The sequence below is a fragment of the Diadema antillarum genome, unplaced genomic scaffold (assembly GCF_040938485.1).
Source record: "Diadema antillarum isolate AM-2024a unplaced genomic scaffold, OU_Dant_1.0 scf00000049, whole genome shotgun sequence".
NCBI lineage: Eukaryota > Metazoa > Echinodermata > Echinoidea > Diadematoida > Diadematidae > Diadema > Diadema antillarum.
In genome coordinates this window covers 1,347,569-1,365,650 of record NW_027270938.1, presented here as the reverse complement: position 1 = coordinate 1,365,650, position 18,082 = coordinate 1,347,569, and the positions used below count along the sequence as shown (strand labels likewise).

General features: G+C 35.2%; 1 long non-coding RNA gene across 3 annotated transcripts; it reads left to right on the top strand.

Annotated features, from left to right (window-relative positions):
* The first annotated feature begins 17 nt into the window (after nt 1–17).
* On the top strand, nt 18–16,537 carry LOC139715519 (uncharacterized). 3 transcript variants are annotated; one of them, XR_011709831.1, is made up of 5 exons: nt 18–243; nt 897–1,027; nt 2,062–2,126; nt 11,573–11,628; nt 12,352–16,537. It is a non-coding gene; the product is annotated as an uncharacterized lncRNA (long non-coding RNA). The 3 variants fall into 3 exon arrangements; XR_011709830.1 differs by having other exon boundaries at nt 18–249; XR_011709832.1 differs by having other exon boundaries at nt 18–249; nt 2,062–2,134.
* Nucleotides 16,538–18,082: the final 1,545 nt, after the last annotated feature.

The following is an 18,082-nucleotide window of genomic DNA, read 5'->3' as shown; positions in this document are numbered from 1 at the left end:
TGTGAAGTGTACAGGAACTATTTCTGAGGCTAGACTGTGTGATGCAAGGTTGATTTGGATATGTTCAGCATGTGGAAGCAATAATATTGCCCATCGCATCTTTGACAAAATTGGCATTCCCTGTCATTTCAACAGATACGAGCTTCTCAAAGACATTGGTGATGAAGATTCTGGTGCTGATGTTTCACATTCATCATGCAAGAGCAACCAGAGAAGGAAACCAAGCAAGAGACTGAAAAAGAGGTACCGGTATGTGAAAAGAAAGGACAATGGAATTCTAGAAATGACAAATGTGAGTGTGCAGAAAAGAGCAGATTGTGAGAGAGATGAATCAGATTCGACTTTCATGACAAATCTGACCAAGAGCCAATTTCAGCCATTAGAAACTGCAGTTGATGATGGTTGGATAACTGTGAAATCAAGGAAGACAAAAGTGACTACATCCCAAACAATGACTGACAATCCCAAGACCAAGACCTTTAACAAGAGCTCAGTGAGATCAGTAAATGGTGTGCCTCTCCAACCTGGTGTGACCTACATTGGCAAAGCAATGAAAGCCTACTATCTTGAAAAACAGAAAAGAGCCAAGACCAGCAAGGGCAAGAAATCAAAAGCAGAAACGAAGCAAAAAGAACCTGGTAAACTCGTGAAGCAAAAAGTGAATGCAAACTTGGACACAGAACGAAATGATAGTCTGCAGGTATATACTGAATCTGTATTGAATGTATATTCAAAGTGTGTTCAGTCACCTCGTGTGATGGCAAAATACACTGAGCAAATCTATGCAAAAACACAGAGAAGTTGGGCTGATGTGGCTAAAAGCACTCCGAATATGAGTAATGAATGTTGTGTACCGAAATGTGATCAGACTACATGTGCCTCTGTCCCTTCCACAGACATTGAAAAAGAAGTTTGGAATGTGAACAGGCTCTATGGAGGTGGAAATGCACGGCAACCAAGAAAGAAAGGTCGTTTCACGAAGATCAACAGACAAAGTGTGCTACCGGAAAAAAATGCTGACTCACAGGTGCGTAATAATGGAAAGGTCAAACCTGACATTCCTGAAGGAGAACATGTAGCAAAGAATGAAAAGTTGTGTAAGAATGAAACATCTGACCATGAGGACAGTAATTCCACAAGTAGAGACAACACAAGCTCGAATGATATCTCCAAAGTGAAATGTGACAGAATGCACAATGTGCATGAACTAAACCCATGTTACAGTGGAAGAAAAGATGTTGAAAGTGACAGACAATTATCAGTGAAGGAATTGTTCCCTGTGAATTGTTGTACAGATGTAAGTGTTCACTCTCCATGTCAGAGACCTGTTTCAGCTACACAGTGTGCTGAAGTTTGTAATGAATCAATATTCTTGCCTGAAAGTGAAAAAACTACTAATCCATCTGACTGCATAGTAATGAATGATGATTCTGCGAAAAGTACTGACCACCACAATTCATATGATGTACAGGAATCAATAGTACATGTATTAGATGATGAACCAGCTGCAAGTGATTTAGAGACTGAAGAACATGTCTGTAAGCCTGTTTCACTCTCAAGTTCTGAATGTGGTAGAAGGCAGTCATATCCTATGACCAAAACAATCGCACAAGGAAATTTTAATCAAGGTGATCAACGATTTGGTTACAGTGCTGGCAAACAATGTGCATGTAATTCCCTTGTGGCAGTTCTCTACACCCAAACAAAGAATGGAATCGAAATGAGATCTTGTGATCTTGATCAGATTCTGACACTTGGGAATGAGTTGTATTATTACATAAAGAAGGATTCTCCACTGAATGAAGAGCTTGTAATGATAGATGAATTACCCAAGGAACTTCATATTCTGGATGAAAAATTTCAAATAACCTATGCTGAATCAAAATATGGAGTGTTGGATGGAAATCAAAACAATTTGTCAAATTTTGGTGCTTTGTCATTGAGCCAAGCCTTAGAACAAGAACTATGCAGATATGATGCATGTCTTATGAATTTTGCTGAGAGTACATTTGCAATCATTACACATGACAATGGTTATTATGTATTTGATTCTCATTCCAGAAGTCATGATGGATACTTGGTACAAGATGGATGCAGTGTCTTGCTTAGCATTTCATCATGGCAAGGTATACAGGTACACTGTTTGAATTTGGCAAAATCAATGGCATGTGATTTACGTACTACTCAGTTTGAACTAACTGGTCTGGCATTAGAATCCAATTCTAAGAAAAATGCATTGACAACTAGTGGCTCCAAGAGATCAAACTCACTAAATACTGCATGTAGGAATACAAATGATCAAAATAGCAACATTTCAAAACATTGTGATCATGTTAAAGGAATTAGCAGTGATAGCTGTAAGACTCAACATGACACAAAGAAAAACAGAGTAAATGTAAACAGTGATGACTATGGAAATGAGAATGAAGTTGAATTTGTTTCAGTTGAGAAGACAACAGAAAGAAGAGATCGAAATTTCAAATTTGTGCCGATTACGTACGTAGACAAGCGGTCTTTGTGCAATAAATTGAATTTCAGTTACAGTGGTACTGCCAATGAATCAATGGAGGATAGAAATGAAAGTTTGTATATTGGGAAACCTGTAAATATCAAGAGAGTTATGGGTGATGGCAACTGCTTTTACAGAAGTATTGCTCATGTAGTTACTGGCAGCGAAAGAAACCATTTCATGCTCAGGAAATCCAATGTGGCACATTTACTGGAAAAGGGTGATTTATTTAAAAATATAATAGACACAATGAAATATCAGAGTGTCAGGGAGTTTGTACTTCAAGAGAAATTGATGGATTTAGGAACATGGGCTGGTCACACTGATATTAGTTCAATGGCACATATGCTAGATCGTGATATATATGTGTATGATGATCGAACAGAAAATTGGCAAATACTGTCTGCAAGGAAACCTGGATACTACAACAAAGTAACAACTGAGAGAGGCATATATATTCTGTTCACTGGAGGCAATCATTTTGATGTAGTGGAAAGTGTAACTACTGTTATGTCTAGTACTTTGGATGAGAAATTACCTGTATTTCATGTGAATTCAGATACAAGTGTGGAAAACAAGAAGGAAAGTCATGATTTATCATCTAAGATTACTAAAACCCTAACAGTAAAGAAATGCAGTGTTAGAATGAGGAAAATGACATCAAAACAAATAATGGTAGCAAACCTGCAAGAGACACAAATTCTATTACAAAACACATGTGAACAGACATTAAATGCCGACATTGATGCATCCGAGGTGAAACAAGTGGGAGAAATAGAAAAGATTATTCTCATGTACAGTCCTGTGAATAAATCTGATAGAGAGAAGTTTTGTTGCAAATTAGGTATAAAAGCTAATGACAAATGTAGCAGTACTGATATGCAAAGAGATGTGGTAGAAAACAATGATATTACTATTCTGTCACAACCATTGACTATCTATAGAATTACTGGTGATGGAAATTGCTTTTACAGAGCTATATCATATGTCACATGTGGCAAGGAAGATTCACACCGTGATGTTCGAAAAGCAATAGTTAAGCATATTTTACAAAACAAGGGAGATTATGTAAGCCTTTTAAGGTCAGGATACACAGATATTGTAGAATACATTGCAAAGGAAAGAGTATTCAACAATGGCACATGGGCTACAGAATTGGAAATAATGGCCTTATCAAATCTGCTAGATACTGATATTTATATATATGAAGATAACTGTTCAAAATGGGAATTATTTGGTGCAAGCAAACTGCAGTTTGGAATTGTTACATCACAAAGAGGCATTTACTTACAACACACAAATGGCAATCATTATGATATTATAGAATCTGTGTGTCCAAGGATCCAAACATCGAATTCATGTCCAAAGCTGTCAAGATCACAAAATGTAACTGATATGGAAAGACTTGTGACAAGAAAGAGAAAACTCACAACAACTAAGAAATTTACAAAACAAGTCAATGATTGTCAAATCAATGTATTAAACAATGAAGTATTAGAGGATGACATGGAACCTGGAGTTAAAATGAGAAGACACACTAAAGAATCTGAAGATGTTAAAACTACTATGCAAACTACAAAAAGGAGAAAAAGAAAAAAAAAGAATGCTACTGTTACCAGACGAAAAAATAGAGATCAAATGAGAGCACAGAGAGAAAAGAGAAAAAATGAGCAAAGGCAGTTAAAAATTGAATATTCATCAGATGATCAGCCTTTTCTATTCCGCAAAGTTAGAAATGCAGCAGCAAAGAAAGTAAAATATCAAACAGATGTGAATTACAGGTTAGAAAAGAGAAAAGAAATGAGGACGAGACAAAAAGACAAGTACTCCTTTGATCCCACTTACAGAGAAAATGTCAAGAAAGCAATGAGCACAAAGATGAAAGTCAAATATCAAAACAATGCTTCATTCAGAGAAAGGCTGAAGAAAATGAGAAGATTTTACTATAAAACCAATGTTCTATATAAAGAGAGGCTTAAGAAACTGAGGAAAGCTAGATATCAAAATAATGCTTTATTTAGAGAAAGGCTTAAGAAACTGAGGAAAGCTAGATATCAAAACAATGCTTTATTTAGAGAAAAGCTCAAGAAACTGAGGAATGCTAGATATGAAAACAATGCTTTATTCAGGGAAAGGCTCAAGAAACTGGGGAAAGCTAGATATCAAAACGATGCTTTATTCAGAGAGAGGCTTAAGAAACTGAGGAAAGCTAGATATCAAAACGATTCTTTATTCAGAGAGAGGCTTAAGAAACTGAGGAAAGAAAGATATCAAAACGATGCTTCATTCAGAGAGAGGCTTAAGAAACTGAGGAAAGCTAGATATCACAGTAATGCTTTATTCAGAGAAAGGCTTATGAAACTGAGGAAAGGTAGATATCAAACGAATGCTTTATTGAGAGAGAGGCTAAACAAAATAAAGAGAGCTAATTATCAAAACAATACTATATTCAGGGAAAGATATAAGAAAATTATGAGAAAAGTTGCTAGCATTAAGTACAAGACAAATTCTGTGTACAGACAGCAAGTTGCAATGAGAAATGTGAAACGAAAAAAGCAAGAGAAAGTTGATATGAGAAATTGTGATCATGTTTTGAAAAAGTTTAAGGAAATTGTTTCACATGGCCCTGAATATGTATGTTGTGTATGTTTGAAATTATTATTCAAAAATCAAGTATTGAAGTGCACAAAAGCAAAATATAATGATACGAAATGCGTAAAAGAGGAGTACTTGCATACATGCAGTGATGACTGTGATATTGACTGTCAAATAGTAAAGTCACCAAGAAAATGTTTATGGATTTGTTACACTTGTCACAGGAAATTATTAGCTGGTAATATGCCTGGTGAAGCTAGCAAAAATAATTTAGAATTACATGCTATTCCTGCGGAACTTGGAAATCTGAATCAGTTGGAAACGCATTTGATTGCTCTAAACATTCCATTTATGAAAATTTTGAACCTGCCTAAAGGAGGACAATATGGAGTACATGGCCCAACAGTTTGTGTACCTTCACGCACAGATGAAACTGTAAAGATATTACCTCGACCAGAGACTGATGATCAATTTATTCGTGTGAAACTGAAGAGGAAACTGTCATATAAAGGATATTATGAATATCAATTTGTCAAGAAGAAGAATGTGCTAGCTGCATTGAAATATTTGAAGAAAAATAATAAGTGGTATTCTGATATTGCTATAGATAATGAATGGAGCTCTGATTTATCAGAGGAAAATAGTCAAGCAGCTTGTGTAAAACCATTGGATTCAAGTGAAACTAATGATGATGATGATGATATAGAGGATGATCAAGATGGACAATTACAAGGCATTCAGTTGGACACCTGTTTACAGAAGGTTGATATGAGGCAAGAAGTGCTTGATCAGTTTTTCGAAGATATTATATGTTGTGCACCTTGTGAAAAGAATAGTCCTGTATCGTTGTTGATGGATAAGGGTAATGAGGCAAAATGTTTTCCTGCTCTATTTCCAACAGGCCAGCCAACATTTCATGATACCAGGTACACTGAAGTAACACTTGGTCGTTATTTACATAATCGCCTGATGCATGTAGACAACAGATTTGCAAAAAATACAGAATATATCTTTTATGCTCAATGTATTTATGAACTGCAACAAATACTTTCTAATGTTTCTATAGCTCTCAGAAAAAGCTCAGAGGAAATAGATAATCCCATATCGATACAATGTTCAGATCTAAAAGATACAAGAAAACTTCGTGAGATACTGGATTCGAATAGAGGATACAAATTTCTGAAACAAATACGGGGAACACCTCCATACTGGCAATCTACGCAGAAAGATGTATTAGCAATGGTTAGACAACTTGGAAAGCCCACATGGTTTGCATCATTTTCATCAGCTGAAATGAGATGGCCTGAAGTTATTACTACATTGCTAAATCAACAAGGTGATAGAAGAAAAGCAAATGATCTGGATTGGACAGATAAGTGTAATTTATTAAGGTCAAATCCAGTGACAGTAGCTCGTATGTTTGACAAACGCTTTCATGCATTTTTGAACAAAGTGATTCTTTCTCCGGCAGAACCTATTGGCAAGATAATTGACTACTTCTACAGAATTGAATTTCAACAGAGAGGATCTCCACACACACACTGTTTATTTTGGGTTGAAAACGCACCTAACTTGGGTATCGACAAAGATGTAAATGTCATAGATTTTGTTGATAAGTACATTTCATGCAACATTCCATGTGAGGATGAAGATGAGGAACTATATGAAATAGTGAAGAATGTTCAGCTTCATTCAAAGAAACATTCAAAATCATGCAAGAAAAAGGGAACTACCTGTAGATTTAATTTTCCAAGACCACCTTGTGAGAAAACATTTGTTGTGAAGCCTGATGATAATTTGGAAGTTACAGATGAAGCTCAAGATATTCTGTCTACAGTAAAGAATTCATCATGTATGGAACGGACATATGATAATGCTAGACAGCTCTTTGAAGTTCTTGGGATGTGTCAAAAGGAATTTGAAGATGCCTATAATGCTGTAGCTACAAAAGAAGATATTGTCATGAGAAGAGATCCAAAAGATATATGGGTGAATCAATACAATCCATTCTTACTCAGAGCTTGGAATGCCAATATGGATTTGCAGTATATAACAAATGAGTATGCCTGCATTGTTTATGTTGTGTCATACATGTCAAAAGCAGAAAGAGAGATGGGTTTGCTCTTGAAAAATGCAGAAAGTGAAATGAAAGAGGGCAATGAAGATGCTCGGAAAAGTATGAAAGAAATAGGACATGTGTATATGCAAAACCGTGAAGTTTCAGCACAAGAAAGTGTGTATCGTGTTTGTAGCCTGAGATTGAAAGAGTGCTCAAGAAAAGTAGAGTTTATACCTGTTGGACCAAACCCTGTGAGGATGAGTTTACCATTGAGTGTTATTCAAAGCAGACGAGACGATGATGATAGGAGTCCATGGATGCCAAACAGAATTGATAAATATAAAGCCCGACCCGATGGTTTTGAATTTGAAAATATGTGTTTAGCCACATTTTGTTCAAAGTATAGACTACTCAGTGAATCTGATATGAAGGGTAAGAAACAGAAACAGAATGTGTTCAAATTGAGAGATCAGCTGGGCTATGTACAAAAACGATCAAGAACCAATGATGCTGTAGTGAGATTTCCTCGTTTTTCACCGACTGTAACCCCAGAAAAATATTATCAGAGTATATTGCAACTGTATTTGCCATTCCGCACTGATAAACAGTTAAAACCTAATCAATTTTTGACATATCAGGAATTTTACCAAACCGGATCTGTACGAATGTATAATAAGAACCTGGAAAGTGTCAAAAGTATTGTCAATGAAAATCTCAGGCAGTTTGAAAAAAATGCTGATATGATTGATCAAGCACAAGAATATCTTGAGAAATTTGGTCCACAAGAGGATGCATGGGGATTACTCTGTCCAGAAACAGAAATTGAAAGACATGAAACCGCTAAAATCCATGAAGAAGTTGAAGATGCTGACAATGAATTTAGAATCCCAGATCTTGAGTCCAAATCTCAGGAAAAAGAGTCATATGGCATAGAATTTCGATCATGTAGTATTTCAAGAGAAGACAGTAATGTCTTATTAAGAACTTTAAATAGCAAGCAGCAAAAGGTGTTCTACAAGATACGTCAATGGTGTCTTGACAGAGTTAACGGAAAAGAACTTACAACATTTCAGATATTTGTGACAGGTGGTGCTGGAACAGGAAAAAGTCATCTAGTGAAATGCATATTTAATGAAGGGACAAGAATTCTTAGCAGAATGATGCATAATCCAGATGATATTTCAATTATGAAAGTAGCTCCAACCGGAATTGCAGCTCACAACATTGGTGGTAGTACTATTCATAATTCTCTGTCCATACCCATTTCTGCTACACTACCTTACCAACCCCTGGGAGAAGAAAAGATAAGTCATTTACGTAATCAGCTGGGTCAACTACAGATACTAATAATTGATGAAATATCAATGGTTGATCAGAAGCTGTTGTGGTATATACATGGACGTTTAAGGCAAATAAAGCAGACACGTGATGATGCTCCATTTGGAAAGGTTTCAGTTATTGCAGTTGGAGATTTCTATCAGTTACCCCCAGTAAAAGGTACTCCTTTGTATAAAGATACACTGCAAAGTTCTTTATGGACAGACAACTTCTCTATAATTAACTTAGATGAAATAATGAGACAAAAGGATGATATAAAGTTTGCTGTTCTTTTGAACAAATTAAGGATAAAAGGAAAGACAGATGAATTATCTGGTGATGATGCAGCAGTTCTTCAATCATGCCAAACTGGAGAAGAATGTGAGGATGCATTGCATATATATTCTTCAAACAAACAAGTAAATGACTGGAATAAAATAATGCTTCACAAGAAATGCACAAATATCATATGTATTGATGCAGAAGATTCTGAACTCGATAATAAGGGTAAAAACAAAACGTGTGACAAACCACGCAGATGTACTAAAGCTTCCTTGCCAGCATATCTTTGGATTGCTGAAAATTCTAGAGTAATGCTTATCAAAAATGTGAATGTGACGAAAGGCTTATCAAATGGCTGCATTGGCACTGTAACTGACATAGTAAGAGTAAATGAAAATGCAAGACCTACAAGTGTGGTGGTAAAATTTGACAATGAAAAAGTAGGAACTCGGTCAATAGAAATGCAACAGGAATCAATTGGAAAAAAATATACTAGGAAACAATTTCCCTTGAAATTAGCATATGCATGCACAATACATAAAGTACAAGGCATGACAGTGGAAAAAGCTGTTGTTTCTCTGAAAAATATATTTTTGCCTGGGCAAGCATATGTGGCTCTGAGCCGTGTTACATCATTATGTGGACTAACAATTGAAGATTTTGATCCAAAAGTTGTGTATTGCAATCCAGCTGTTAAAGAAAGTTTAGAGAACATGCCAACATTTGTTGATGAAATGCACATTGACAATGATGTCTCCATTGCAACTATGAATATCATGTTACATAACATTCAAGGTCTTAAAGCACATTTCAAAGATATCCAATCAAATTTCCTATTAAAAAAATCTGATATTATTTGTTTAACTGAAACTTGGCTTAATGATGACATTTTTGATGTGAATTTAGATCAGTTCAAAATGTACAATCAGCCTCGGTCAAAGTCTTATTCTGATGAAAGTCCCTTATTTTCTGTACTGAAAAATCAAGCACATGGTGGAGTTGCAGTGTATAGTAAAATCAAATCTATTAGTAGGCTGGATTTACATGTCAATAATCTAGAATATATTACATTTGCAGTAACTTGTCCTTCATGTCTCATTTCAGTGATATATAGACCTCCTAGATATGACAAGAAACAATTTTGTACGAAACTTAAGAGGTTACTTATAGAATTGCAGCAAAGAAGTACAAAATGCATAGTTATTGGTGACTTCAATGAAAATCTCAGACAACATTCAAGTGATTCATGTGTGCATAAATTGATGTGTTCTTATGGATATCAGCAACATGTACTTGATGCTACAACAGAAGGTGATACATTGATTGATCATGTATATAGCGCAGGTATCGATACACTTCATGCTGAAGTTATTCCCCTTTATTACAGTTATCATGAAGCTATTAGAATACAGTTTTGATGAGTGCCATTATTAGTTTATGCAAAGTAATGTGCTATATTCTCAAATCAATTAACATTTATTTTCATTTGTCATATTTCCTTTTATAATACAGAATTAGGTAAACAGAATTGTGTCATTACAAATGTAGGAGAGAGTATACGACAATAAAAAAAGATGCTTAGTAGTAGTGATACATTATAGTTAATACCGAAGTGATTGAAGTAAAAAAAAAAATGCAATGAGCAAAACATACAAAGCATGGAGGGATCCACTGAAAAGATCATGCTTATGAATATGAAACAAGATTTCAATAAAAGTAAGATTACTACAGAAAAAACTGACATTCCAAGACAAAAAGTGACAAGACGTCTGTAATATTAAGACATCGGAATAGACAAAAACATATGACAAAAGTAATGATCTTTGACAGTTTGTTGAAAGAAATATTGTGATGCATGACATTGCGAAACGAAAAGATGAGTATTGTATCATTCAGAAATTAATTAGTGAGAAACTAATCCCGGCTGTAAGTGTATTTTGGCTACAGTGCTATTAATAAGATATTAAGTGGCAGTTGATGTAGATACGAGATGAGATTTACCAGTTTTGTTTCAAAGTAATTGCTAATGGCAGTTTCTTTAAAGCTCAGAAATGTGATCATTGCAGTATACAGTCAATACAATGTAGAACAGAATTAAAATGAAAGAGAATAGATATAGAATTGAAGTGAAACAAAGAACAGACATGAGACAGACATAGAACAGCAATATAACATAGCCTAGAAGATTATTGTGTTTACTATAGGAACTAGATTTTGCAAATTGATGATTTGAGGAAATGTACTGTATATTAATGCAGAAAGTTGAATGCTAAGGAGAAGTTTTTTGATCATGTGATAAGTGTCAAGAGCAGTAGCAAAGCCAGACAGGGGGGCACAAGGCTCGTGCCCCCTATTTGTAATTTCTGGTCTGCCTCTGATCAGAAGAAGAAAATCAAGGGAAAGCAGGTAATGAAAATGTTTAAATGACCCTGAACAAAGTAAGAGTTGTATGTGTATGCAAGATTCTAATGTACATTCATGTGTTGTAATTCATATCAATGAATACTTCATAATAACATGAATACTTCAGAATAAAACACAGAGTGACGACTGTGACTCATCATGTTTTTAACACAAGATTCGACTCAGTCATGTATGTGGTATATACCACAAGTTTTGAATCCTTTCACACAAATCAGTTTAACTCGTGCTCAAACCTCTGTTTCCTCAACAGTTCGTATTGATTGATTGCTATCATTTATTAGTGTTTGGCAGACATTGTGCAAGCAAAGAACTGGCGAAATAACACATCAGTCATGGATTATATCCATATGATCAATATCCAATGGCTTTTCTTTTGCCTGTTGAAGGTTGAACTGGCCTGTGTTTGTGCGTGACATCTCCATCCTTTCATCCAAGTATTGAGGTAAGTTTTTTTCTGTTCCCAAGTCCTCTGCTTTTCATCACACTCGAGGCAAACAAAGGCTCAAGTGAGCTATTGCGATCACTCTTCATCTGACATTTGTCGTTCATTGTCCATTGTGCGTCATGCATAAAGTTTTTACATTTTCATCTTTCTGAAAATACCATGTCTAATTTTCACCAAACTTGGCTGAAACCATGCTTTAAACCATAAACAATTTATATGGAGCATCAAGTGTCACATAGCCTAATTTGTAACAAAATACTGTAAAACATGACATATTCGCGGTGCAAAATTTTCACGAATTGGGGCTGATGGCATTTTTTTGGGAATGAAATTTTCGCTAATTGCCAGTGGCATTCAATTCATACACTGTAAATAAAAACTAAAATTCGTGAAATTAATATGCATAAGAACATTCCTCTTTTTTCGCATAACGGTAGACCATGTGGCACTTGGCGCTCCATACAAATTGTCCATGGTTTAAAGCATGATGTTAATTGCACCACCTTCGTGAATTTGGGCCAATGTGTCTGAAATATACACAAGAAAGCCTTTTGAAGTTAAAAGTTCATATCATTAACAGTTATCACAGTGATATATGTTTACTTTTCTCGCAGTACACACCAAATATCATATTTATGCTAATATTTGAACGATAATGAAGGAGGAATTTTCAGCATTGGTAACAGTAAGTCTTTCATGTTTTTTTTTTTTTTCTGCCAGGCCTTGCTCAATAGACAGGACATGCCAGCTTTGCAGTATTCTCTCGATGTGATACAGGGACTAGGAGTCTACTAATTGAAGGCCCAAATGAATCAGACCATCTGTGGATCACATTTATCTCTACTGTGTAGATAACCCTACATCAAAGTGCATAGCATGCAAGACACTCTCACTCGCCTTCCGTCACCATGCCCTGAATGTAGCTGGGAAAGCATCTGCTAGAGTGTGCCTTGTACGCAGACTATGCGGCCATAACTGGGGAGCCGATTTTACCACTCTTTGCTCCACCGCCTTCGCCCTTGTCTGCGCTTCAGCTGATATTGCATTAAAGTATAGATATGAGACCTGGTTTTTGTGTCCAGGAGACGAAGTGTTGCCATGATAAACATACAGTATAGTTTTGTCAAAACCTTGTGAATCGTATTACCTCCACAGCATTCAAGCAGTTAAGGTCAAATTTAGTACACGTATGTACGATCTATACGAATAGACAAGACATCCTTGTGTTACTATCAGGTAAGAGCATTGCCATGGTAACACACATTTTTTTTTTCCTATCAAACTGAAACATTTAAAGGGATTGTATAGTTTTGGTTGAGACCTAATTTCAGGTTTCTGACATTTTTTGGTGGGATAACGAGAAACCTTTAATGAAATATGAAAGAGCATGTAATTCCACGAGGAATTCAATGTTTATTTGATAAAAATTGGTTTTTTGATATGGCTGTGATATAAAAAACAGAGCGATTCTGATAAAGTGTGCAACCCACCTTTTATTTCAATCGTTTGTTTTACTTTGTTTTTGGATGTTTCAGTCATTCCAAACCCGATTTTCATCAAATAAACTTTTAATTCCTCTTTAAAAATGGTATACCCTGTGCTATTTCATAAATGTGTTTTTGGTATCTCGCAAAAGGTTAAAAGCCCAATTCTCATCTCCACCAATACTGTACCATCCCTTTAAGCTATTAAGGTCAGATTGGGTGTGTATGAAAATCTTTACGTGTTTTTGTTTTTTTTTTCATAGGAGTCTGAGGTTTTGGAGCAGGGTATTAAAGGGGACCTCCGGATGATTTTCAGACTTTTACATTTGAACAACTATAGATTAGTTAAACTGAGTACAGAGTTTCAGATTTTTTTTCTGTGAAATGTGGCTGGATTAACATGATTTTCAAAAATACTGATGGCTATATTGGAAAAGATGGTCATGTTTGTCACAGTCAAATTTGAGATGTTTAGTGAACATTAACATTACTGATAGTATGATTTAGAATTCATGTACTACAGGAAAATATTTGCATCCCTAGAATTTATGTCAACTTTGCGTCAACAACTTGCAAATAAGCAATTGTGGCAATTTTTATTACAGGTGAAATTTGCCTATCCGTCTAATACCTTAGAAATAAGCTAATATTTTCATGTAATCAATAGGCCATGTTTTCTTGTATAGATATTCTCAAATTAGAAGATCACAGACATTTCGGCTAGATAATGTTTTCATGAATTGATATTGATACTATAGGGAGTGCACTATTGCCCTGGTGCATGGTGATGTTTTCACATGCATGTTCTTAAATTTGTGGTAATACTGTTCCGATAGAAAGGTCGGCTCAGTGGAAAAATAGGTTACTGTGCAGCCCTGTCAGTATAATAATCATTATAGATTCATGTTGTGTTTCTATATGATAATATGCTTCATCATTGATGCAGCTGTATTGTTCTTTACAGTGGAAAACATAACTCTGCTACATCTATGTTTTTGAAATGTGAAGTGCTATGTAGAAGGTCAATAACTATATTATGCTGAATATAGTTGTGGTACAGTGTAGGTTACTATAAAAGGATGGTATACTTTGGATTAAGATAAAGATTTCATGTTTTTGTGAGATAGTTAGAAACCACAGAAATGAAATGTTGAAGATAATACAATTTAATAGGAACTAAAAGTTTATTTGACTGAACCAGTTGTGAAATTACTCAGATAATTCATAAACAAGGCAAAACAATGGATCTAATGGAAGATGGGTCACACCTTTTATTAAGACCTCTTTATTTTTGGATATCTCAGCCATGAAAACCGATTTTCATCTAATAGATTTTTAATTCATCCTATAATTCCATGCTCTTTAGTGTTTTACATCAGTTTTTATTTTAATTATCTTGCAAAAAAGTTACAACCTGAATCACTACCTCAATCAAAACTATGCCATGCTTTTAAGCTCGTAATCATCATCAATACATTGTACTAGAATGTCGTAAACACATAACACTCACTCAATGATATTCCATTGTCAAACTTGAAATGGTTAACAACAAAAACATGATGTTTCCCTGAAAACAATAGTCTTGACCTGGATATTTGGTATGTAGCTTATTAATCACAACTTGGACTGCTAAACTGAATTCTGGTACAAGGACTGGTGATGTAGATGTTACTACCAACAGCCATGTTGTGATCTGAGAAGTATTGCAGAACGAAGAATTATGTTTCTAAAGGGTAATGAATGATGAACTGTTTGTGACATTAGTAGATGTGTAGAAAGTAAAATGGTTTGTCTATATGGAGGATTTTAGTGAAAATTCTCATATTGCTAAATTACACATACTATCACATGTATATGCAGACAAATATTTGCTAGGTTTACATGCAACATGCAGTAAGATTATCATGTGTATGGAGTCTGTATTGTTTGTTTTTTTGTTGTTGTTTTTTTTTTTTTGTTTTTTTTTGTCTTGTTTTGCCTGAACATGACATACCTTTTTGGATATATGGAAAATCTGAGAATGGGCACTAAGTGTATGCACAGTTCTAAGAAATATTTGATGATTATAAAGGCATACATAAAAGAGCATAATACATGGTAGTTTGCTGGTTTTATCAGAGTGAGTTGAATAACAGGAAAGGGTTAGTTTGCTCATAAGAGTTGTACTCATCTGTAGTTTGATATATTTATAATAGAGGTGCTGTGTATACTGTGAACTGAATCAAGCAAAGAAAGGTTTGAATAGCCATAAGAGATACACACATGTGTATATCATGTTTTATATAAAATATTAAAGGAGTTACATTAACTTAACAATATCATGTAAAATGTATGAAGGATACCAAGAGTATGGTAGATATTGACTGCCCTCATTGAACCTCAGAGATAGTTAAGACACTTGGTTCAGTGTGACAAGTGAGGCCTTGAGCTGTAATTCTTTGTGCTTTGATGAAAAAAAAAATGCAGGGGTATTGTTTTAACAGTGACTTATATTGTTTAAAAAAAATGACATGTGTGCTTGTGCAAATACCATAGATTGTGTCAGACACCTGTTCAGTGGCAGGTCCAGAAGGGGGGGAGGCGTACGGGGGAGTGTGTAGGAGCACATACCCCGTTAGTTTGAAATAGCGACTCCGCCCGCTGCGAAGTTGGATCCAGCGGTCCAACCAACGAGATTGGGGCAACCCTTCAGATTTCCGGCACATTATGTGGTATCGTTATTTAAGAAAACATAATTTCATTATTAGCGTTACAAGGCGTCGGCTATTACTCTTGACAATGTCAAGGCTTTGAAGTAGATTTCAACACAACGACAAGTTAGTTAATGTGTGTACTATATAAATGTCATAGGTATTCAGAATGTATTGCTATTATGTATATGCCTTGGCAGTATGCAGTTTGTACAGATTTTTTTGTGTGTGATAATTTGTTATAGTCTTTCACGTAATTTCTGTTGTATGGTCATGACGTTACCTCCGTAGAAGAAAACTTTGTACCATGGGGGTATTCACAGCAACCAGATGAGTTAAGTGCCCATATTTCTGTTGAATATGACTTTATATGGTTTATACAATACTCTAAATGTAGTATAACGCTTAGAGGCTGCCATCGCAGAACCACATAAGCAACATGACGTGCAATTTTTGTGTCATACTTTGCAGATATGCTTTGTTTTTACTTTTCATTACAGATGTTTAGTTGTCTGTGTTATATCAAGTCTCAAGGGAAGGTTATTTCTTGTTGATAAAAAAAAAAAAAAAAATTGAACATTCCCCATTTAATTTTCGAAACAGGCCCCCCTTTTATGGAATTCCTGGATCCGCCCCTGCTGTTAGTGTGCACCCTAAGACCAGAGGTCTTCAAATTTGTATGTATCTAAAGAAAGAGGAATAAATTCTGTGTAACCAGTGACCTGAAACAAATGACTGCTTTTGCCTCATTTTTGTGACAGCAAGTACATGTACAATACCTAATGATTATCACATGATGGCTACACAAAGAGGTGAACCTTTATTACAAAATATACTCAAAAGACAGGCAAATGGAACACATTGCTATACATGTACAGCCTCTTTGCTTTGTTTGTTCACACCAAATGAGTAGGAGTAAGAAGCAGTCTCTTATCATAATTGAGGTTCTGTGTGCAGTGAATAGAATGCATTCTGACATTGATATGCTGCACACGTCAGCTCTTACTTTACCAATGTCAACACATGAGACGAAGAACAATGAAAAAAACACAAAACACCAGTATGAAGGATTTTATACTTGTGGATAAAGCATAATATTATGTTTTTCAAACAGTTTGTGTGTGTGTGTGTGTCTGTGTGTGTGTGTGTGTTCCATGAACCATCCACAGCTAAACGTTATTTTGAATAAGACCGAATTACAAAAGTGAACTTGCTCAGAATGAAATATACTGGGGGAAAAAAATCTACGAATTAAGTTGTTACTGATGTTAAAGGGATACATGTAGTACAGTATTGGTGGAGATGAGAATTGGGCTTTAAACTTTTTGCGAGATACCAAGAGAACACATGATATAGTACAGAGCATACCATTTTAAGAGGAATTCAAAGTTTATTTGATGAAAATTGAGTTTGGAATGACTGAAACATCCAAAACCAAAGGAAAACAAAGCGGTGGTAATAAAGTGTGGGTCCCACACTTTATTAGAATCGCTCTTTTTTGGATATCTCAGCCATTTCAAAACCAATTTTCATCAAATAAACGTTGAATTCCTCATAGAATTGCATGCTCTTTCATATTTTATAAGAGGTTTTTCATTATCTCACCAAAAAATGTTAGAAACTTGAAATTAGGTCTCAACCAAAACTATATGATCCCTTTAAAGGGTTCACTGATTGAAAGTCCCTTAGACATGAATGTAAAAATTCATTCGGGTCCTGATCGCGATAGGCATGACCATCCAGGTTTCATCTGTGTTTAGAGACTTTAGCTATGTGTTGTTTGGATTATCATTTAGAAAAGGGAGTCATATCTGCCATCTTTGGTACCAATTTCCATATACACTATAACGAAGATAAAGAAAGAAGTACATATGACCTTTGACCCACATTTACACTCCCAAGATGACATCTGAGGAAAAAGTGGTTATCTTGTTAAATGATTCTTGCAACATCGTCTATACGTGTGCAAAATATGGGAAAGATAGGACAGGTATTCACCAAGATACAAAATAAAACATTTATGACCTCTGACCCAAATTTACATAACAAGATGGTGTCCGATCAAGTATTATTTTATGAAATAATGTACGTGACATGAACTTAACATCTGAAAAATATGGGGGTGATAGGAGCTGTTTTTCTTAAGTTATTGCAAAGAAAGTTGCACAAAGAAAGAAATATCGCAATACATCGAAGATAAGCTTTAATTTCAACCAAGTTTTTTTTAACGTGATCCACACATCGTATGAAAAAACAAGGGGAACAACATCGATAGCG